This window comes from Desmodus rotundus, chromosome 4 (assembly GCF_022682495.2).
Source record: "Desmodus rotundus isolate HL8 chromosome 4, HLdesRot8A.1, whole genome shotgun sequence".
In the NCBI taxonomy this organism is placed as follows: Eukaryota; Metazoa; Chordata; class Mammalia; order Chiroptera; family Phyllostomidae; genus Desmodus; species Desmodus rotundus.
The window spans coordinates 117,736,459-117,759,465 of NC_071390.1; the positions used below are offsets into that span (position 1 = coordinate 117,736,459).

The 23,007-nt window shown below is 42.5% G+C and overlaps 1 non-coding gene across 1 annotated transcript; it reads right to left on the reverse strand.

The window, feature by feature from the left end:
* Positions 1-16,797: 16,797 nt before the first annotated feature.
* On the reverse strand, positions 16,798-16,962 carry LOC112296437 (U1 spliceosomal RNA). Its single transcript, XR_002973894.2, has one exon. It is a non-coding gene; the product is annotated as a U1 spliceosomal RNA (small nuclear RNA).
* Positions 16,963-23,007: the final 6,045 nt, after the last annotated feature.

The following is a 23,007-nucleotide window of genomic DNA, read 5'->3' on the forward strand; positions in this document are numbered from 1 at the left end:
ATCACCCTAAATAGAAGGGGAAGGGTGGATGAGAGATCTTTGAGAAATAAAATATACAGGCCTTGGAAAGTATCTGAGAGGAAGTTGAGAGACCTTGACATTTTTTTTTTTTTGCATGGGAGCCTGGATAAAGGCAGCTATAAAGCAGGTTTGTGTTGGGGGAAGGTGCCAAGCTGGATTTTGGACGTGCTAATTTCTTTAGAAAACCAGGTCTGTCCCTTTCGGATACTTCCAGAGAGGGAAGGGGGCTTCTTAGTGACCATGGCACATTATCGTAGAGACCTTGCTGGCCATTTGATTTAGAGTAAGTCCTTGATATTTGTTCTCTCCATATATGTGAAGTCCCTCAATGATAAAATCTCATTGTGTAATAAAGGATAGAAACTGATTTCTTAACAGCATTCTTATCTGATCTTCTAGAAGAGTTACGGCTGTGCAGGGAAATAGCTAATGATATAATTGAAAAGGCATTAATAGCCTATAAAATTCAATATTTAGAGACACAGGATTTGAAGGACTGTCTAGGGGTCATTTAAAGCTGGACGGCACTGGAGCATGCTGCTAGCCCTGATCATTAGTCATCGGGGCTCAGGGATACCCAAAGAACTCTTAGGCATCATCAAGGAAGATGGTCTCTCTCGTATTCTGCTCTATTATTTGACAGCCTTTCGAGATTTCTGAAGGTCACTGAATAATAAGCCAACTTCCAAATATACACAGTTGCAATGAAATTTAAACTCTAATCCTCACACTGCCATATATATATCATAGGAGGCTGTTAAACCTCTAGGAGCTTCATTTCCTGGCTTAAAAAATCATTATTTTTCACTGTAACTTTGAATTAACACCGACTTTTACACTTCCCTATACAATAGAGAGCATTGCTTTTTGTGACAACAAGTAGAAAGAAATCTCTTTGGGCTGTTTCCTAGTTAGGCTCCATCCTATTTTGTTATGGGGGAAATGATGTGGTCATTGGCTGGGAAATGATGCAGGGCCCCACATTAATCTTCCAGTTGCCTGATTGCATAATTCACCTTGGCAAAGGAGAAAAATAAAAAATAAAACGTTTCTCCTCACCGTTAGAAGAGGCCTAGGAGAGCAAAGTAGGGTGAATAAGATATTTTCAGGGAATACGTTGTTGTCACAAACAACCGAGTGTGAAACTCTGTGCTCCTGAAGGATTCCACGGATGTCCGAACACCTGTATGTTTATCCCAAGAGCACCGATTCCTTCCCTTCTGCACAGATCATTGGCTAAGATGTTAAGGTGTGGAGTAACACACTAATAAAACAAAGGCTTGTTAAGGGATTCAAGTAACCACGATTCCTTTCACTGATGCTAAAGATTTACTTTTGTAAAAGCAATAACTGAATGACACGATTGTTGCTTTATTTACTCTTGGCTGGGGTGTCAGCCTCTTCAGTGAATAACAAGCTCATCCCAGCATTGTCACATCTATAGCCATTAAGCCTCAAATCCAAATCCAAGCCACGCCCCTCATCAGTGCCTTCTTGTAGCATTAACGTTTAATAAAAATGCTTGCTTTTTACGAGAAACGATGATGTGCCAGAACAGTGGGAATGCTGGAAAAATTTAAGTTCCTCTTCTATTTTGATTCTTTTTCATTGGAATTCTGTCAGGTCATTTGAGTATATTCTTATACCCTACTGAGAAGTAAAACATATTTAGGTTTTCTCTAAGGTTCAAAGGTGAAATTTTTGTCCTCATGTTACTTGACTCTGTGTCCTGGAAGCCCATGAGATGCACTGGTGGTTGGCGTGCAAGTCAGGGCCTTCAGGGGCAGGGCAGGCTCCCTAGTGATACTCTTCCTGCGGAAAAAGTGAGAGAGGGGAGAGAGGATACAGCTGTACGAGAAAGGAACTGGTGTTTCCTTGGCTCACAGTGCGATCTCTTGCAGCTGCGTGAAGTCCCAGGTCTCAGGAATTCATGGGGCAGGTTAACACAGGGCTGGGGAGCCCAGGGGAGGCTTGCTACTTTCCCAGGGAAGTAGACTCAACTGAGAAGAGCCAGTAGGCGTGCAGTGGGAGTGTTTGGAGGGGCTTTGTGGCGGAAATGACGCCTGTGTGGGAAACCTGCCACATCTTTAGCATGGCAATGAGGTGACAGACATTCACAAGTCCAGAAAATTGGCTTATTAGGGGAAAGTGATGCTTTCCAGATTCTTATGCTTCTCAGAAACCATCTTGCTAAAAATCTTTTCTTACCACATTCTTAATGTAATTCTATACCAATAGCATTTGCAGGAGGCTCATTGGGGACTGAAGAAAAGTTATGCCCAAGTATAACTTCACCAAACCAATTAGAACATAGAGAATTCTTAATCTGGGCCTCTTGAGGCAGCTCTGGTCAATTGAGGGTTTATACCTAAATAAATACTGTTGATTTACCACCCCAGTTCGATAAGAATGACAGACTTTAAAAACTTTAAAAAATATATAATTTTTATTATATTTTTTCCATTATCATTTAGTCCCCTTACACCCCCTAAAATTTTCTTTATAAAGCATTTTAAAACCTGTACTCCAGCTGCATCCTTGATTTTCCCCTTTGACCTCCCTGAACTGCCAAACCAAAATACTTCTGGTTCTCTGGATGTGATGTTCTCATTAGGTTTCTTATGTGGCATTTATTCTCTTTGGAATTCTCAGGGGAAACTGGGCATTTACTTTACCCCTAAGCCCCGTTTGATCCCCCTGAGGTGGACCTTTGCCTCCTTTGCCCATTTCCCTTTGGGCAGTTGTCTTGCTTCTGAACCCCAGCCCAGTCTGGACTCCCATAGTTTGTTGTGGACAAAAAAGGGGCCACAACATGGTCAGGTGTGGACAAAAAAGGGGCCACATCCTGAACCCAAAAAGCTCAGAGGAGGCCTGCATGGTGGACCTTACAAACTCAGAGGCTGAAAGTAACCACACAGGATGGTCTGAACATAAAAATTCCTAACTAAAAGCAGGTTGTGGCAGATAATCCCGTTCTAGGCCTGTAGCTTCCTTGACAAAGGTCAGTATTTACCTTAAAGAGCCTGTCCATCGTTTTTATCATCTAAGATAACCTTTGAAATGTCGGAATAATCTTTTCCAGACTGCTCGTGACACACTCCCCACACCAGAGCAAAGATCACAGAAGCCCTCGTTATCTCCTCTCTGACGCCCAGAGCATTCGTGCTCGTCCTTCAGCTCAGACATTGCTGTCTGTGGGAGGCTCCCTCTCTGTTCCTCAGGTCTGGTGGAGGAGCCCCTCCTGGGTGCATTTTCTATCCTAGATTTATAGCATTGTGTCTGATTAATCCCCAGACTGTGCAATTGATGCGGATCCTGGCCAGCAGGATCCTTTATTGTGGCAGCAATAGACAAAGACACACGGACTACAGAAATCCTGTGGAGAAAAAGGGATGGCATGGCCACTGTCTAAGTGAGAGAGGGCGTGAGGGCCAGAGAGAGCCCCTGAGATAGCCAGACCCCTGCCCAGACAGGCTTTCACTGCCTTTCTCATCACATTACATTGGGGATGGTCCTCATTGACTGTGCACAGGTTCACTGTAGGTGATTACCTCTTACAGACAGCCAAGGACACAATGCTGCTAATTACCTCAAAGAGAAGGATGTTACAGCTCAAGGGGGAAAGTGGTTGAACTGGTTACACTCCATACTTGGGTGGTTTAGCACTTTAGGAAGTTAAAGATACTCAGTAAACATTTGCTGCCTCAATCCAGGGTGAGGGAGTTTTAGCAAAAGCAAGTCTTATAGCAGCCTAGGTACATGCAGGCCTGATTCCCCATGGGAGAACCTGTTTGTGGGTGTGGGTCCTGCCTGCTGGACCTTGCTCGCACTGGCTTTTCCGAGTGGGAGCTGAGTTACATTTCCCACATGTGGAAGAGTTCCGTATATGCAATCTGAAGGTAATAACTAGATTTAAAAAGTGATTTAGTATTGCTGTGTCTCTAGAACTCAGCTCAATGGGTGCACGTATGCATGAAAGAAAAGAAGAAAGAAAAGAAAAGAAAGAAAGAGAAAGGAAGGGAGGAAGGAAAGGAAGGAAGGAAGGATGGAAGGAAGAAAGAGGGGGAAAAAAAGAGAGAGAATAATCTCTCTATTCATTTCCTACTGGTTAGCTCTGTTTCCTAAGCCATCTTAATGGCCATATAATCTTTAGAGTTTGGGGGGCATGCCTTGAGGGGAAGAGGAATCCCTTTCTTTTCTTACTCCAGTTTCCAGCACTTCCAAACTGTATGACCTTGAGTAAGTAACTAAAGCTCTCCGTGCTTCAGTTTCCTCATCTATAATATGATACAAGGTAAGAGTCGTACCTGCCTCACGAGGTTCTAGGGGCAACACATGAGCTAATGCACATAGAGTACTTGGAACAGTGCTTGGGACATCACTCTCAATAAATGTTATTATTTATTATTGCCTCTGCTTTCCTTGGTATTTTCACAGGATAACTAAAGCAACAATGTTAGACAAAATTGATTGATAGATTAAAATTAAAAAATAAATAAAATCTTTTTTTGCCCCCAATGTAGCATAATCATGGACATGATATCTCATCATATTTACAGTCCAGGAAATTAGGGTAGGAAATGTTGGATGGAAATGTCAGTTTAGAATTCTGCTTATTATAATTGCCAAATACTGTCTTCTGAAATTAACTCTTCACTGAGGCCAAGCTGTGTGGCTCCCTTCCTTGCGTTTGTGTGCCTTGTACCTCACAGTTTGTTGGCTAGGTTCTGTAACTTAATCGATACAATTCTCCCTGTGGTTCAGGGAGGGGTGCCAGTCTTCTAGGGCATCAATCCCTGGTTTCATCTGTCGGATTCGGACTTTGAGGTTTAGTGTTCCAAGCACCCATCTTTGCTTGGAATATGCAAGGGGTGAATGAGAAGCAGATAGCAGCTGACAGAACTCTGACCAGCCTCCAAATGTTGAGTGTTTTAATGTCACAAGTAAATAAGAAATTGTGGCTGTATTTATGGACCGACGATTATCTCATTACATAACTTCTCAGGCCTTGAAAGATGTTTTGATAAAGAACATCTGCTGTTGTTTTCAATTAAATATTATACCACTAAACTTTGATTAAAAATGGATTTTAAAATGTACTAGCCTCCTTATTTAGAAGATGGCTAAATGCAAAAAAAAAAAGAGTGACTTATCTAAATTGTTTTTTGCCCCATCTTTGTTGCTCTATTTTAACCAGATTCCCATTAATGACTGTTTAAAACCAACACAATTTTAGATTCAGTAAATCTAGAAGCATAAATAAGACTACCATACCAATACTGCTGTTCTCACTCTTTTACTATTGATACCTCATTTTATTTTTATGCTTTAATTAAATTGAGTATATTTTATGCTTCCGTTTGCTTTAAAACAACTGCAGTACATATAATTGACACTATTTCATCCTTGTTAGAAAGTGCTGAGTTGAATTAAATATACCAGTTCCATTTCCTTTTACATTTAATCTGTATAAAAGACAGAAGTAATATGAACTGTATGTCTTTTCCAAGTTATCCTGATAGGTGAAAATAACTAACCACTTAGAAACTACTAATAAAGACTGAAATGAAATCTTTACCCTTAGCATAACTCATATCTGTATAAAAATAGTTAGTGATATGAAGTAATTTTACTCAGTAATTTTTCCCAAGTGGTATATAACAAATAATAAATACATTATTGCTATTCCATGCACTTCATATAAAGCGTAAATCTTCAAGCACATATTTTAATATTTTTTATTATGTCATGCTTATTATGTCATATTTAGTTTAAGTATTTTGGATGGGGAAATCATATTATGCCATATTTCTGTGGATCAGAGCTCAGCAATCTTTTGGTTAAAGGGCCACATAATAAATATTTTCAACTTGCCAGGCTATATGGTCTTGAAACTGTATAATTCTGCTTTTGTAGCATGAAAGCAGCCATAAACGATATGTAAACAAGTGAATGTGGCTGTGTTTCAATAAAATTTTATTTACAGAAACAGGTAGTGAGCCAGGTTTGAGTCCTGGGCTGTAGTTTGATCGCTGCTGCTGTCAAGGATAGTGAGCAGACAGGGGCTAATGTTGACAGCTGAGAAAAAACCCAATAGGTCAGTTCATGAATTAGGGTCCTGATTAGGATACTGTTGTTTTCTCAGATTTTTTTTGTTTGTCTTGCAAGAGTTTGTCTAAATTTAATCTGTTGATTCCCACACTGGAATTTCTTTCCGTATCTTCTTCAAATGGGAATCGAGACTCATCAATATATTCACAAGCATACATTAAGTTAACAAATAATTATCCTGAAGAAAATGTGTTATCTTCTCCAGTGGTTCAGACTGTACCTACAACATGTTATCTTGCAGACAGACTTGGTCTCAATCAGGCCAGACTTCGCAGGCTCTCAGCTTCATGCCATTGTATTTTAGATTAGTTTTGGGTGGGAAGAGGGTCAAGTACAGTGAAAAAGGCAGGAAGTGTTTCTTAATGGAATTTGGGAAATGGATACTATGATTTTGCTAAAACAAAAACAAACAGGAAAGACATTTCTCCTTGACTTCTGTGAATGATGATGCTTTTTCCCTCACGTAAAAATATGCCTGAAACACAGGAGAGATGCCTGGCCCAGGCTCACGTGCTGTTCCCACAGTGCCTTTTCACCCAGTGCTCTCTGTAGGCGCAGCATTCCTATTCAAGAGCAGTTACTGAGCCCTCGGTGACTTGCTTTGTGGCAGAATAGCTGCCTCCTGGTCTGCAGTTGCTGACACGAATGTTCCTTATTAAGGGCATTTTGCCTCAGGGAGAAGTCAGAGCCTGGGCGGTGTTAATTTTCAGAGAGGTGCACAAGTCTTTCTTATGTGACTGAGCTCAGGTGGCCCCCGCAGAAACAAAGCCATCCTTTTCCTTCATGCATGATCGTTTTGTCACGGAGGCAGCATTGCCTTACACGTTTAAACCGTGGAGTATTAAATAACACTCTGCAACAGCTTGTTGGGCGCATTAGTAACACTTATACCTGCCACTTTACCGAGGCTCTGTTGTGTTCTAGGAAGTTCTAACATGTTTTATCTGATCCTTACAATAATCATATGAGGTAGGAATTATTAGCACCATTTTATCTGTATAGAAAGGGAGCCTCAGACAGTTTCAGTGACTTCAGAAGATGGTGAAACTGTAGGGGGCGGGGCTGGGACTCTGCACTCAGTCCACTTGAGAACCAAAGCCCTTGTCTTTCTCTTAGGGTACGTGTTTTGATATAACTCTAGTGGTTCTCAATGGCCATGTTCCACCTCAGCGCAATTAAGTCACAGTCTCCAGAGTAGGGTCTGGATGTGGATATTTTTGAAAGCACCTACGTGACATTAACAAACAGTCAAAGTTGATAACCACTGATCTCAACAGTAAAATCTAGCGATAGCCTGTGTTTGGGTAAAGGCTGGGCTTATGCTAGTTGTTAAATGGGCAGATTTATCCTCATGACCCTTGCTGCCTCTTTCCTTGTCATTTTGTGCTGCCACGCCACCCTCCAAGGGCCTCCTTCAGGGACCTGCACACGGACCTGTGTGAACGCACTCACAGCAGCCTCTTGTATCAGGCATGGGCCTCACCCTTTAGCTCCAGCTTACTGTGAACAAAACTGCAAGGGGCTTTTGTGTGGCAATTTTTTATCTGATTTTTAACCTTTCTTTTGGAAGGAAGCCTGGAGCAAGTCCCTTACCAGGCGATTCCGGAGTTTGGGGAAAGGAGTGACTAATTCAGAATGACAGAATCTGGGAAGTGGTGAAATCTGAGAATTCTGAAAGGAGGTCGTAACATCTATAGACTGACAGAGGCCGTTGGACTTGGTGGGGGTGAGCCTTTCTGGCAGAGGAGGAACAGCTTGAGGCAAGATCTAGAAGCAAGAAACCCAAGGGGACCTAAAGGTTCTGAGTGCCTAATGAGAGCTGGCTGTCTTCATAGGGCGTGGCCCATGGGAATGGGGTAGGGAATGGGTTGCACACACACTGTGTACACCTGTTTGTAGGGGGAGGCGACTCTGCAAAGGTGGGGAGTCACCTCTGAGACAAGTTCCATTATCTTCTTCACCCAGGCATCCCTCCAGAGGCCCAGCACTTCCTATTTCCATGGAGAGGGCAGTCTATGACCACCCCCCTTCCCCCTTGACCTGGACGATTGGGCCAAGGATGGTTTCCAGAACTAAATGCACAAGTACACTTGCTGGCTAGAGAACCAGTGAGATGATCTCTCTTGGGAATTTAAGCCAATAGTCCCAGAAATTTCATTACAGAGGGCACTGGGCGTGAAGGATCACCCAGAGGGCTCTCTGACTCATACCGCTTAGGGCCCATGGCTGTGGGGACATGCAAGACAAAGTCCTGCTTTCATCCAGCTTACCTTAAAGTGGGGCAATGAACAAGCAAATAAACACGTACATTTCATGTGGTAATTGTCTTCCTCAGTACCACAGACTGGATGGCTTATACAAAACAGAAATTTAGTTCTAGGGGCTGGAGGTTCAAGGTCAGAGTGCCAGCATGCTTGGGTCCTGGGAAAGGCCTGCTTCCTGGTTGGCAGCCAGCCAGCCTTTTGTCGTACCCTCCTTGGCAGAAGGAGGGCTGGGTAGCTCTCTTGCTGCTTCTTATAAGGGCACTGCTCTACCTTAGGACCTAATTACATCCTAAAAGCCCCACCTCCTAATAACATCACAGTGGGGATTTGGTTTCAACATATGAATTTGTGTGTGGGGGGGAACGCAAATATTTGGTGCATTGCAGCAATAAAGGCAAGAAGGATAAACAGGGTTATCTGATAGAGTATACCTGGGAGAGACAGATATCGTCAAATGGGAGGGTCGGGGAAGGTCTTTCCAAAAAGGTGACAGAGCCTGGTGGGCATGTGGGCCATGGCAGCCAGGCAGGAAAATCGTTGCCAGGGGAGAGGCAGTGAGGAAACTAGAGGTGGGAGGGGCCGTGTGGTCCCAGAGATTTAGGGAGACGTCGGTGATTCCTGGTGGGTTTCTGGTTCCTTTGAGCCCCAGAGCTATATCCTTCCTTGGGTTCCTTCAATAACTCACACACGCACACACAAACCTCCCACCCCCTTTGGCACTAGCTTGAAGTGGGTCTCCCGTTTTGCAGGCCAAAGTACTTCAACAAAAAAACAGGGATAAATTGAGGACTATTCTGAATGGCAGCCTGCAGTTTCGGACTCTGTGCGGTCTCAGGAAGGGCTTCTCAGCAGTGTAGAGTGTGTCTTCTTGTTCTGGTGTCAGAGAAAACATTCCTTTTTCAAGGATGAAAAGCTACTGATAACACTGAAACTGGCATTCCTGAGCCAACTGCTGGAACAAGAAAAACAACCACCACCGCCCTGACTACCAGCAATCGGGCCAGCCACCACCTGTCCTCAGTGCCTGTGAGTAGTATTTAGCTTAGCTAGGCAGCTCCAACAGCACCTGGTGCAAAAACATCCTGACTTTCTCCAAACACCGCAGCAGACCTATTTAAACAGCACGATATTCAGGAAATAGTCATTATCTCCATACCTCCTGCATTCAGTGGGGTGGATTATTGGATTCGCTTCAGAGGGCAGCTCCAGCGAGTGCCACGTTCTACCTGCCTAGATCTCCCATCCATGTGGGTACGCTACCATTGGGACCACAGAGCCAGGCTGCTCCTCAGTTTGTTGGACAGGAATTTGGGCTTGATTCTCTCCCCCTGTGTGGGCTCCTCTCTGTATCAGCAGCAGTGGGGGAGGGTAGGGAAGGTGCAAATTTGTAGGGGGATGGGGAGAGGGGAAGTGACTGCTGTTGTTGCACATATTTTCCATGGGCTTTGGCCAAGCATGGCGGGGGGGTGGGGTGGGGGGCGGGGGAGAAGGTGCAGTAAGGCAGAAGAGACTCATCCATCCTCCCTTTGGGAGGATACACTGTTAGCATCAACTGGTGTCTTCTTCCCTCCATTCTCCCTTTCTGTCCTACATCTGGCAGCAATCAAAGCTGACCTTCAGAGGTAGAGCAATTGTTACCAGTTTGGGCTGGATGAGGGAAACAGAGGTTGATAGTCAATAACTACATGAAACTATAGAAACACTCTCTGTTTTCAACTACATATTGTAGCCCTCTGGTGTACCCCGATGTGCAGGCCTACTCTTTTGTGGGTTTTAATGTTTACGTAAAAGTCAAAGCCTTGTGAATTCTGTAGAGCTGGTCAGAAGCAGGTCAGCTGGGCTACTTCCTAAGGAGGCAACTTTAAGGGATTCTGGAAGTCAGAACTATGATACTTTTAAACTCATGTTTCCACCTGCTGTTATTTTCAAAAAGTGTCCAAACGTGTATTGTTCCTATTACTGATGAAGGAGAGGCCCTCATGTGGAATAAAAAACAAAAACTAAGACACAAAACACTCTTTGATGGCAGTGGCCAATGGTTTTGGAATGCTTTTATGACTCCAGTGTGTGTGAAGTTCATCGGCCCCAGTCAACCCTAGCCAGCCAGCCTAGAGTAGCCAGAAGTTGGCAGCCACAATCAGCTGAAATTCTAAAATCCAACAACATATTGCTTAGTTCCACTTACTGAGAACGAATGATTTATTTCATCATATAAATTTTAAGTCCTTTAATGTATCCTAAAATGTATCTGGTTTGGATGTATCCAGATTTACATCCTAAGTGAGAACATATTTCAGAAAAAGGAAAGACAAAACAAAACAGGATAAAAGCACTTGGAAAAAGCCACATAAGCTGCTTCTGTCCCTGTGAGTTTGAGGGTCTGGATGTGAGTGAATAGTGCTTTGTAGTTAGGAATATTGGAAAATCAGTAAAATAAAAGACAAATGAGTTAAAAGATATGGTAATGATAAGTGTATGCAGTTGTCCCTTGTTCTGAACATAAAAGGATGTATAATTTTTATCAACAGGAGTCAATCTTTTTCTACTGTCGGTGTTTGCTATCACCCAATATTTAAAGAATTGGTCCAAACCATTAGCCAGTTGGGAGAACTACGGCATCACAGACTAGCCTGACTGGGTGGACTCCCACTGCAGTGTCTTTGGCTGAAGTGGGAGTCTTTGTTATTCCCTCCTTCCCTGCAGCTGCTCTGCTGAATCATTGCCTGAGGATTCCTAATCTTTTTTTCTCTACATTCCCTAGTCTCCCCTGACTTCATTCTTGTCTTTCCATCATGTCTATACTGGTAGTTTTCAAATGCCTGTGCTCAGAGCAGCTCTGAGCAAAGTTCACACTGTACATTGAGTGGTGAAAGAAAATAGCAGCAGTTTAGTGAGTTTTTAAAAACAAATTACTCAATTTAAAAGATTTTCATTCATTATGAAATAATGTCTACCCCACTTATATGGTTGTTAAAATACTCTTAAAAAAATAAAATGATAAAGATAGCAGATTTAAAAAGTAATCCTATTTTTTGGGCAAAATATGAAGTTATTAGTTCTGTATTGCTGCTCAAGATTTTTATTAAAATTATATATGTTTAGAGAATTCTAAAATCTGGATACCACTGTTTTAAGGTACATTTTAAATTTTAATTTAATTTTATTGATTATACTATTATAGTTGTCCTGATTTGTACCCCTTTGCCCCCCTCCTCCCAGCACCATTCATTCCTTCAGGCAGTACCCCCACCGTTGTTCATATCCATGGGTCATGCATAGGTTCTCTGGCTACTCCATTTCCTATACTGTACTTTACATTCCCATGGCTATTCGGTAACTACCTATTTGTACTTCGTAATCCCCTCTCCTCTTCACTCATTCCCCCATAGCCCCCTCCCATCTAGCAACCATCAAAATGCTCTCCATATCCATGATTCTGTCTCTTTTCCTCCTGTTTGCTTAGTTTGTTTTTTAGATTCAGTTGTTGACAGATATGTATTTATTGCCATTTTATTGTTCACAGTTTTGATCTTCTTCTTTTTATTAAACAAATCCCTTTAACATTTCATATAATAATGGTTTGATAATGATGAAGTCCTTTAGTTTTTTCTTTTCTGGGAAGCTCTTTATCTGCCCTTCGATTCTAAGTGATAGCTTTGTTGGGTAGAGCAATCTTGGCTGTAGGTCCCTGCTTTTCATGACTTTGAATATTTCTTGCCAATCCCTTGTAGCCTGAAAAGTTTCTTTTGAGAAATCAGCTGACAGTCTTTTGGGAATTCCCCTCTAGGTACCTAGCTGCTTTTAAAATTCTTTCTTTATCTATAACCTCTAATTAGGATGTGTCTTGGGTTAGGTCTCTTTGCATCGATCTTATTTGGTACTCCCTGTACTTCCTGGACTTGCATGTCTATTTCCTTCACCAAATTAAGGAAATTTTCTTTCATTATTTTTACAAATTGATTTCCAATTTCTTGCTTTTTCTCTTCTCCATCTGGTACCCCTATGATGTGAATATTGGATTGCTTGAAATTGTCCCAGAGTCTGCTTATACTATCCTTGTTTTTTGGATTCTGTTTTCTTTTTGTTGTTCTGATTGGTTGTTTTTAGCTTCCTTATGTTCCAAATCATTGATTTAATTCTTGGCTTCATCCACTGTACTGTTGTTTCCCTATAAATCGTTCTTTATTTCAATTAGCTTATCCTTCGTTTCTAATTGGATCTTTTTTTGTACTGTTGAGGTCCTCACTCAAGCAACCTTATAACCACTATTTTGAACTCTGCATCTGATAGATTGCTTATCTCCATTTCGTTTAGCTCTTTTTCTGGAGTTTTGATCTGTCATTTCATTTGGGTCATGTTTCTTTGTCTCCTCACTTTGGCAGTCTCCTTGTGTTTGTTTCTATGTATTAGGTAGAGCTTGTTTGACTCTGCATCTTGGTAGTGTGGCCCAATGTAGTAGGGCCCTATAGGGTTCAGTGGCACAGCCTCCCTTATCACCCAAGCTGGGTACTCAATGTGCGCCCTCAATGTGGTCTGAGTACACCCTCCTCTTGTAGTTGAGACTTGATTGCTGTTCACAGGTCAATGGGAGGGATTACCCAGGCCAGTCAGCTTCAAGGACTGGCTGTGACCACTGACCACCAACCTCCATCCTCTGTGGAAGATCAGCTGTGTGAGGGCAGCATGGTGGTGCTCCAGCGTGGTCTGTAGCTGTCAACTGGGTGCTCAGGCTCTGGGGTTTCCCAGGTGGTGCAGGCCAAGGAAAGCCCCCACCTGTGTTTTGCCTGGGGCCATTCTGCCTGAGCTATAAAGCAATATGACATGGCTGCTACTTGTGCTGGGCTTGGAGATTCCCAGGCAAAGCCAAACTGTAAATCTAGGCTGCCTGCTGCTACTGCCAGGCCTTGGGCCTCTTAGCAAGAGGCACAGGGGCCGGGTCCTTTGTGAGGCTGTCTCTTGCTTGTTTGAGAGGATTTAGAAAGTTGTGAAACATGAACCAACACCAGCCATCCTTATGGAAAAGTCATGGTTAACAGCTTGTGGGGAGGCTATATTGGTGTGATGGAGTCTCAGGGAACCTCCAGGGCAGGTCAAACAGTGTTAGCCAAGTTGATGGAGTCTCAGAAATGGCATCCGCCTGCTAGCCCTGTGGCTCTGTGGGGGGAGGGTTCAGAAAAGAGACAATGGCCTCTGTCTGCCTTTCTGTCTGGGAAAAAGCTCTCCGTCAGCTCTCACTTCAGTTAGTCCCTGTTTGCCACTGGTGCCTTTCAAGCTGCTACTCCAGCTCAGAGGGTGTGAGTCTGAGTAAGTTCATGTGTGGGTTCTTTAAGAGGAACTGCTTGGGACTCCAGAAGTTTCTTCTACTAACTCAATCCCCAATGGTTTTTACAGCCAGAAGTTATGGGAGCTTGTTTTCCTGGCACTGGAACCCTGGGCTGCAGGGCCTAGAGTGGGCCTGGGACTTTTTGCTCCCAAGATATCCCTCACGAATTTTTATTCACCACATGTGTATGTGGGACCAGCCTGTTCTGCGTCTCTGCCCCTGCTACCAGTCCGGATAGATGTGGTTTCTTTAATTCTGTAGTTGTCAGACTTCTACTCAGCTTGATTTCTGGTGGTTCTTCGTAATGGTGGTTCATTCTATATTTTAGTTGTAATTTTGATGTGATTGTGTGAGGAGGTGAGCCATGTTTACCTATGCTGCCATCTTGATCAGAAGGTAAGGTCCATTTTAAAGATGCTCTATGTTTTATTGAAAAAATAGAAACATGTATTTTTCCCTGATTATGAAGTTACACATGTTTACATCTGACAAGGGGTTAATATCCAAAATTTATAAAACTTATACCAATTAACACCCCCCAAAAAATCCCCCCAAAACAACCCAACCCACCCAGTTAAAAATGGGCAGACGACCTAACTGGACACTTCTCCAAAGAAGACATAAAGATGGTCATAGACATGAAAAGTTGCTTATGTCACTAATCATCAGAGAAATACAAATAAAAACCACAATGAGATATCACCTCACAGCTGTCAGAATGGCTCTCTTCAATAAATCAACAAACAACCAGGACTGGTGAGAATGTAGAGAAAAAGAACCCTTGTGCATTGTTGGTGGGAAGGCAGATTGGTGCAGCCACTGTGGAAAACAGTATGGAGTTGTCTCAAATTAAAATTGAAACTTCCTTATGATCCAATGATTCCACTGCTGGGGATTTATTCAAAGAAACCCAAAACACGAATTGGAAAGAGTATACACACTCCTATGTTCACTGTACCATTATTTATAATAGTTAAGATTTGGAAGCAGCCCAAATGTCCATCAACAGACAAATGGATAAAAAAAAGCTGTGGTACGTATACACAATGGACTATTACTCAGCCATACAAAGAAGGAAATCTTACCATTTGCAATAGCATGGATGGACCTAGAGGGTATTATGCTCAGTGAAATACGTCAGTCAGAGAAAGACAAATACTATATGATTTCACTTATATGTGGAATCTAAAGAACTGAATAAACAAACAAAATTGAAACAGACTCATAGACCTAGAGAGTGGACTGGTGTCTGCCAGAGGTGAAGCAGGTTGGGTGACTGGGTGAAAGAGGTGAAGGGATTAAGTACAAATTGGTAGTTACAGAATAGTCATAAAGTGGGGTTATAAAGTGAAGCATAGGGGATATAGTCAATAATATCGTAATAACTATATATGGTGCCAAGTGGGTACTGGAAATATCAGGGGGAATACTTTTGAAGTATATGATTAGCTAACCACTAAGCTGTACACCTGACATCAACACAACATAAAGTTGAAAGAAAAAAAATTTACACAATTAAAGTTACACATGCTCATTAAAATATTACAGAATACAGATGGTAGAATTGGTGACATTATAAAGTATTAATGTATAAGTGATAGCAGCTTTCCCCACTGCTAGCCTAGTCTGTTTCTTCTGGTTCTGTAGCCTCACCTTAGAAAAGACAGAGGTTAGGATCTAGTGTCTTTTGGGCTAATTGAGGAATGTGAGGCTGCAGGACTGGAAGAAAGAGAAAGACTATACTGGTTTTTAGTGGAGAGAGTGCAGACCTATTGGAAGAACAGAATAGATTTCAGAACGAGTGTTTGAGGTGGGAAGGAGAGGAGCAGACTGGAGTTTTGTATGGAATTGCCAAAGAGCAATTTTAAAATACACATCAAAGGAAGTTTCCCCAAATTTCATTCCATCTAAACCCCCTTTCCCATTTTCTTCTGAAGGTTCCTGTATAGGTTTAAATTGCTTTTCAGTGTCTTCTTTTGGACTCTTTTGCATGCAAAACTGTGATGCGACTGACCATGAAATACCCAGTTTTATTTGGGTTACAAAGAGAAAGAACGAAGAGGAGAATATAAAACATTCATAATCCCATCTTCAGAATCTATTAGGTTTTGAAAACATGGTAAGGGCAGTATTTCACATTTATTATCTTTTATTCCTCCACGGAGAGCAAGCACGTCAGAAAATACGTCAAGGTAGAAAGTTACTATCCACTGGCTTCTCTGATAACGGGACCCTACTGTCATCACTGGCTGTCTCCACTGTGCTTCTTTCTGATAAAGGCCTTCCAGCTGTTGGACCTTGTGACCAGGGCTTTAGGAGCAAACTCTGAGGACTTGAGGTACTGACACCTTTTCCTCCTGTGATAGAGAATTCTCTTCCACATAGAAAATAGTTGACCAATCATCTTTAGCTTAAATGATTATGTGGAGCTTCTAGTTTCAAATAATATATGGATTCCTTTCTTTAACCCTTGATACACTTTCACCAAAACAAATAAGGGGCAAAAAATTTGGACTATAAAATACTACATGATTTCAAAACATCCAAGGCTAAAATAGGGCAGAGCCTCACTTAAGCATACCTTTCCAAAACAGTTGAAAGGAACCTTCCCTAGAGAAGCTCACATCTTTCTTCTACCTGGACTTTTTAGTTTCTGGAAGTCTATGCCAAAATATTTCCTTGATGTCTTTTAGATGATTAATCCTCCCTCAAGTTTCTTCCTCCTCTTGTCCCTGCACCCAAGTAAGTTTTAAATTCTTGCTGTTTTTTGACAAAAGGGAGGATTGATGTAAAAAACATTTTATGACTGAAAATGCCCATAGAAATGTTGTAGAGTCCTTCAAAATTTTTAGTAGAAATTTATTATTATTATTATTAATTTATTTTTAGAGAGAAGGGAAGGGAAGAAGAAAGAGAGGGAGAGAAACATCAATGTGTGGTTGCCTCTCACACACCCCCTACTGGGGACCTGGCCTGCAACCCAGGCATGTGCCCTGCCTGGGAATAGAACCAGTGACCCTTTGATTCACAGGCCAGCACTCAATCCACTGAGCCACATCAGCCAGGGCTTTTTTTTTTAAGGGGAGACCATGAATGCAGTCCCCCACAACTACAAATTATGCAGTAAAGTCTCCCATATTTGGGGAAATTGCAGGGGTCGGCACATCCAGAGTGCAATGGATAAGCCTTGCCCTGGGAAAACCACGTTCGTGATCATAGTGTCTCCCCCTGCCAGTTAAGTATTATTATTATTATTATTTTAATATATTTATTGATTATGCTATTACATTTGTCCCATTTCCCCCCTTCACTCCACTCCATCCTGCATACCCCCTCCCTCCCACATTCCCCCCCATAGTTCATGTCCATGGGTCATACATGTAAGTTCTTTGGCTTCTACATTTCCTATACTATTCTTACCCTCCCCCTGTCTATTTTCTACCTACCACTTATGCTTCTTATTCTCTGTACCTTTCCCCCCTCTCTCCCCCTCCCAATCCCCTGTTGATAACCCTCCATGTGATCTCCATTTCTGTGGTTCTGTTCCTGTTCTAGTTGTTTGCTTAGTTTGCTTTTGTTTTTGTTTTAGGTGTGGTTGTTAATAACTGTGAGTTTGCTTTCATTTTTACTGTTCATATTTTTGATCTTCTTTTTCTTAGATAAGTCTCTTTAACATTTCATATAATAAGGGCTTGGTGATGATGAACTCCTTTAGCTTGACCTGATCTGAGAAGCACTTTATCTGCCCTCCCATTCTAAATGATAGCTTTGCTGGATAGAGCAATCTTGGATGTAGGTCCTTGCCTTTCATGACTTCAAATACTTCTTTCCAGCCCCTTATCGCCTGTAAGGTCTCTTTTGAAAAGTCAGCTGACAGTCTTATGGGCAGTCCTTTGTAGCTAACTGTGTCCTTTTCTCTTGCTGCTTCTAAGATTCTCTCCTTCTCTTTAATCTTGGGTAATGTAATTATGATGTGCCTTGGTGTGTTCCTCCTTGGGTCCAGCTTCTTTGGGACTTTCTGAGCTTCCTGGACTTCCTGGAAGTCTATTTCCTTTGCCAGATTAGGGAAGTTCTCCTTCATTATTTGTTCAAATAAGTTTTCAATTTTTTGTTCTTCTTCTTCTCCTTCTGGTACCCCTATAATTTGGATGTTGGAACGTTTCAAGATGTCCTGGAGGTTCCTAAGCCTCTCCTCATTTTTTTGAATTCTTGTTTCTTCATTCTTTTCTGGTTGGATGTTTCTTTCTTCCTTCTGGTCCACACCATTGATTTGAGTCCCAGTTTCCTTCGCATCACTATTGGTTCCCTGTACATTTTCCTTTGTTTCCCTTAGCATAGCCTTCATTTTTTCATCTAATTTGTGACCAAATTCAACCAATTCTGTGAGCATCCTGATTACCAGTGTTTTGAAATGTGCATCTGATAGGTTGGCTATCTTTTTGTTGCTTAGTTGTATTTTTTCTGGGGCTTTGATCTGTTCTTTCATTTGGGCCATTTTTTTTTTTGTCTTGGCACACCTGTTACAAAAGGGGAGGAGACTTAGGTGTTCACCAGGATGGGGGTCACACTGTGGCTGGGCTGTGATGCTGTACGTGGGGGAGGGGCTGAGAGGGAGCCATGGTACTTGCTCGGCTCTCTGCTGGTTTTCAGTCACTCCCTCCACTACCCACAATCAAATTGGGCCCCTCTGGTGCTGATTCCTGAGTGGGTGGACTTGTGCATGCTCTAGGCCCCTGTGGGTCTCTCCAACAACCTCTCCTGTGATGCTGGGAGTTTCTCCTGCTGCTGCCTCAACCCCCACGGGTGTTTTCAGTCAGAGGTTTGAGACTTTATTTCCCCGAGCTGGAACTCTGGGGTGCACGGTCTGTCACCCAGTCCACCAGCTGCTGCCTCGCTGGCCAGCTGCAGCTTTGTCCACCCCACTCCACAATCCGTCACCTCTCTGGGTCCGCCAGCTGTCACCTTGCTGCAAGTCCTCTCCTCCCGGCTGCCTGTCTGTGCCCCTCCTACCCGTCTGGATGAATGTGTCTTCTTTATCTCCTTGGTTGTTGGACTTCCATACAGTTAGATTTTCTGTCAGTTTTGGTTGTTTTTTGTTTTTAAATTATTGTTGTCCTTCTTTTGGTTGTGTGAGGTGGCACAGTGTGTCTACGTACGCCTCCATCTTGGCCAGAAGTTTTCTTCTTCTTATTTTTTAAGAAAGGAGTAGAGAACCAAATGTTTGTTCTGGCAATCTTTAGTTTCTTACCTGCTTCCTTTTGTGGTGATCAAGGTATTTCCTGCCTTACCCCTTCTCCTCTTGTCTGTTTCTCAACAGCTGCTCTTGACTAGCAGGGATTTCTTGCTGAAACCTGTATTTTTTCCATCCCATAGCTCCATGGTGTCTGATGTTACCTTTAATGTCATCTTCAGTTGTCTCTGTTGCTTGTTAGTTCAACACATAGGTAGTGAACAGCTTCCATTGCCAGGTGTGTCTCTTGGGACTGGAGATGGATGCAAAGATCATTGAGGTCATGGTTCCTGCCCTTGATGGTGGGAGAGGGAAAAATCCTGCATTGATTCTCTATGCCCAGTCCCACCGAATTGTCAACAACCCACACTGTTATACAGACCTGATGGTAAGGGAGGGCTGGGAAGGACACCTGGATCTGCCTGACCCTAATGATCTGTCTGTGCCCTTTCCACTGTGCTTCACCACCCCAGACTTGGCTGGAAGGCTGAGGAACAAATCGTCACAATTTGGGGAAAGAGAACTGCAGTATTTGGAAAATCCTCAGTGTGACTGTCACTTTAGATATATGGCTTAAAGGACAGAAAGTTTAGTCATTGAACTAGTCTTTGAACTTTTTATGTGGAAAAAATATTGTGATTTTTTAAATTGAAGGAGTCAGGTGCATATTTCTAAACAATTTTTTGTTTATTTATTTTTAGAGAGAGAGGAAGGGAGGGAAAATGGGAGAGAATCATTCATGTGCAAAAGAAACATGGATTGGTTGTCTCTTGCATGTCCCTAGTTGGGGACCTGGCCCACAGCCAAGGCATGTGCCCTGACTGGGAATGGAACCAGTAACCCTTCGGTTTGTGGGATGATGCCCAACCCACTGAGCCACACCGATCAGGGCTTAGGTCCATATTTAGAGAACGAGGCTGGAGGAAAGGGAGCATTTATGATGAATGCAGTGGCTGAGGGTAGAAAGTTAATATTTCAAGATTCAGCAGAAGGAAAATGGACAAGAAGAGAAAGTGGAGGTGTTTTTCTCCTAAGCGAGTTGGTGCAGCATTTATCCTAAGGTGAGTTTGAAGGAAAAGTGATGGGTGATGAGATGAGAACATTCAAAGATTGAAAGTAGAGAATTCGGAGGCTTTGTCCCCAGGCAGGTTTTCTCAGAGGCCAGCAGGTGCTGTGATGAAGATTACATTGGATAATCTCATATGAGTTTGTCCTAAAACACAAGAGGTACACTGATATACATGCAGTGGGTGGGATGGGAGCATCCACATGTTCAGTACCCCCTCTACCTATAACTGTAATCGTCACCTAAAACAAGCCAGAACAGAAAATGAATCTGGGGCTCTGGGCAAATATAGGATCCATTTAGAGTGGAAGAATTTCAGTCAGTAGAGACCTTCCTGAGAAGAAATGATGATGAGGACATGGTTACCTGTACAGTCTAAGTACCAACTGGGACTGTGGGGAGGAACTGCCTCTGCTCTTACTCCGGGGAAGGAGAAACATGATTAAGTCATTAGTTAGACAAAGCAAGAGCTGACAACAATGATAAAGCATTGGAGTATCTAAGGAAATTTTTTTTTGTGCTGCTATAACTGCAATATTTTATACTTTAAAAAAGGTGAAGTCAACCAATTTGTCTTGCTGATTATATAAAGCATTAAAAACCTATTTAATGACACTCAATTCTATTGAATGGTGTGTTTCTCCTCTTCAAATCCTCTCTGCTGGGAGTGTGTCTCCTGGGTGGTCCTGTTTTCCTCATTAGTCATCTGGGAGAAACCAGGGAAGTGAGTTACAGAGCTGGAAAGGCATGAAAAAGCTCTTCTGGGACTTACTGAGGTTCCAGGAATGGCTTGTGCAATTTCGTCCTTTTATCTATAGGACATTTCATTGGGACTAATTTCTCTTACAAATTGGTTTAGAGTTTTACTCAAACTGATCCTGGGCTAAATTGGCAAGTAGGAATCTGTGGTGTCTTTCTGCATTTTCTTTTTGTGACTCTCTTCTTCTTCCTCATGTCTCTCCCTGATCAGGGTGTTTCATATTCCCATAAAAGCCCCGTGGTCAGTGCCTGTCACCTTAGAAGTCATCTCTGCAAAGGTGGAGATAATATTTAGACCTCTCAGTGGTATTAGAATTTTTATAAGGGCCAGTTACAGACCCTGATTTCATTACATTTGTAATGGTGACATTTTAGGTATAATAGGTCACTGAGGGAAGATTTTTGGGTTAGGGGAAATTTTGGGGAAGTCTTGAATTCTGTGATTCTTATCCTGTGATAAACTTTGTACTTAGAATCTCTGAGTTCACCAGACTCTGGGATTATGAGTAGCACGTGCGAGAGGGTGTGAGTAGCACAAGGCTGATGCTCAGACTGTTCCTCTGTTGACCACCAATGACCAAACAACCACCCCTGCAGGATGTAAAAGTATCCAGGAAGCCAACTTAGCCAGTAATGCTGAATGCTTTTAAACATCAGAAAGTGATAGAAACAAATCACTGTTGCTGCATCTGAGCAGCAAGGCTGAAGTCTGGGCTGGCTTGGGGTGAGATGATGATACTGTGCATGTGCCGGTTTCCGTTTGGTCCCGTTCACCAGCAAGCGTAAGGTGTGTACATCCTAGGGTAGGTCAGGCCATTGGAGATAGAAGTTGTTAAATGGTGACTGGGCCTGAGATTATGGGGTGACTTTTGAGGAATTCAGTTCTGAAAAAGGTTAAAGAATATGAATGTGTCTTCATCTTAGTCAAATGAAGGCAATCCATCTGCCTTTTGCATGCCATACACTGGGACCTTAGAAGTGAAGATCAAATAATCCAGGATGGAAAGTTGGCTGGAGAACATGCAGCCTGACCTGGATGTGGACATTTCTCCTGCCTTGTCTTGTCTTTTGCTACAAATCATCCTGCAAAGAGTAGGCAACAGCAACTTCAATTCACACGCACTTGAAGGATGGTGACTTCCGTGTTATCCATGGTGAAATTCACAGCCAACACTCAATACATATTTTCAGGCAAAGAACCATCAGTCATTTCTGTTATTGGAGAATCTCAGGCAGAAATTTTCTCTCTTGTGACTTGAATGCACAGCATTTTCAACTGCTTTGCCACTGTGGCAGAGAAGAGAGCTTTGCTGAGACTAGCATTTAGCCACTGAAGTTTTCTGAACTGCCGTTTGTGTTGGAGTATCAAGGACAAGTGTGAGTTTTGGGGGGATGGGAAGGAGAATAGAGGAAAAGAATAAATTGTCTGTAGGGAAAAAGCTAATTTTGTCCTGTGGATGGAAAAGGGGCCACATACTAAACTCCGTAAGCTCAGGGGAAGTCTGCATGGTGGGTCTTACAAACCCAGAGGCAGAAAGTTACCACATAGGATGGTCTGAACATTCCTAACTGAAAGCAGATCGCGGTGGGTAGTCACATCCTAGGCCTGTAGCTTCCTTGACAAAGGTCAATCTTTATCTTAAGGAAGCCTGGGTTTGTCATTTTGCATCTAAGATAGCAAACCTTTGACATGTCAGAGTAATCTCCTTTTCCAGATTCCTCAGGGTACAACCTTGCACCAGAGCACAAGACCAAAGGACTTCTCATTGCTGTCTTGTTCCCCACACACCATCTCTAGGTGCTGTAAATGTTAATTGTTAACAATCCTGTGCCCACCAATCTAAAGGAAGTATATGTCTCTCTGTTTTGATCTTTATCCAACCTCAGACATTTCCCTGCTTTGCTTTTTCCCGCCTCCCTAATCTACCACCAGTGAATTTCATGTCACTCCCCTATGTCTCCTCCTTTGATTCTCATGCATAAAATGAGCTGTAAAACTGCTATTCTCTGGAGCATTTCCTCAACGCTCCAGATTTTATTTCCTGGGAATTGCCGTCAGTTTGGCTCAGATAGACTCACAAAAATTCTCTCCAGGTTTGAACGTTTCTTACATTGCAGTTAGCTTGAAGCTGTGTAATTTGTTATCATTGACACTGAGTGTAACGTTGATTTAACTTTTGCACTGGGGTTATTGATTTTACAGTGAAATGCCAGATTCCAGCCATTGTCTAAC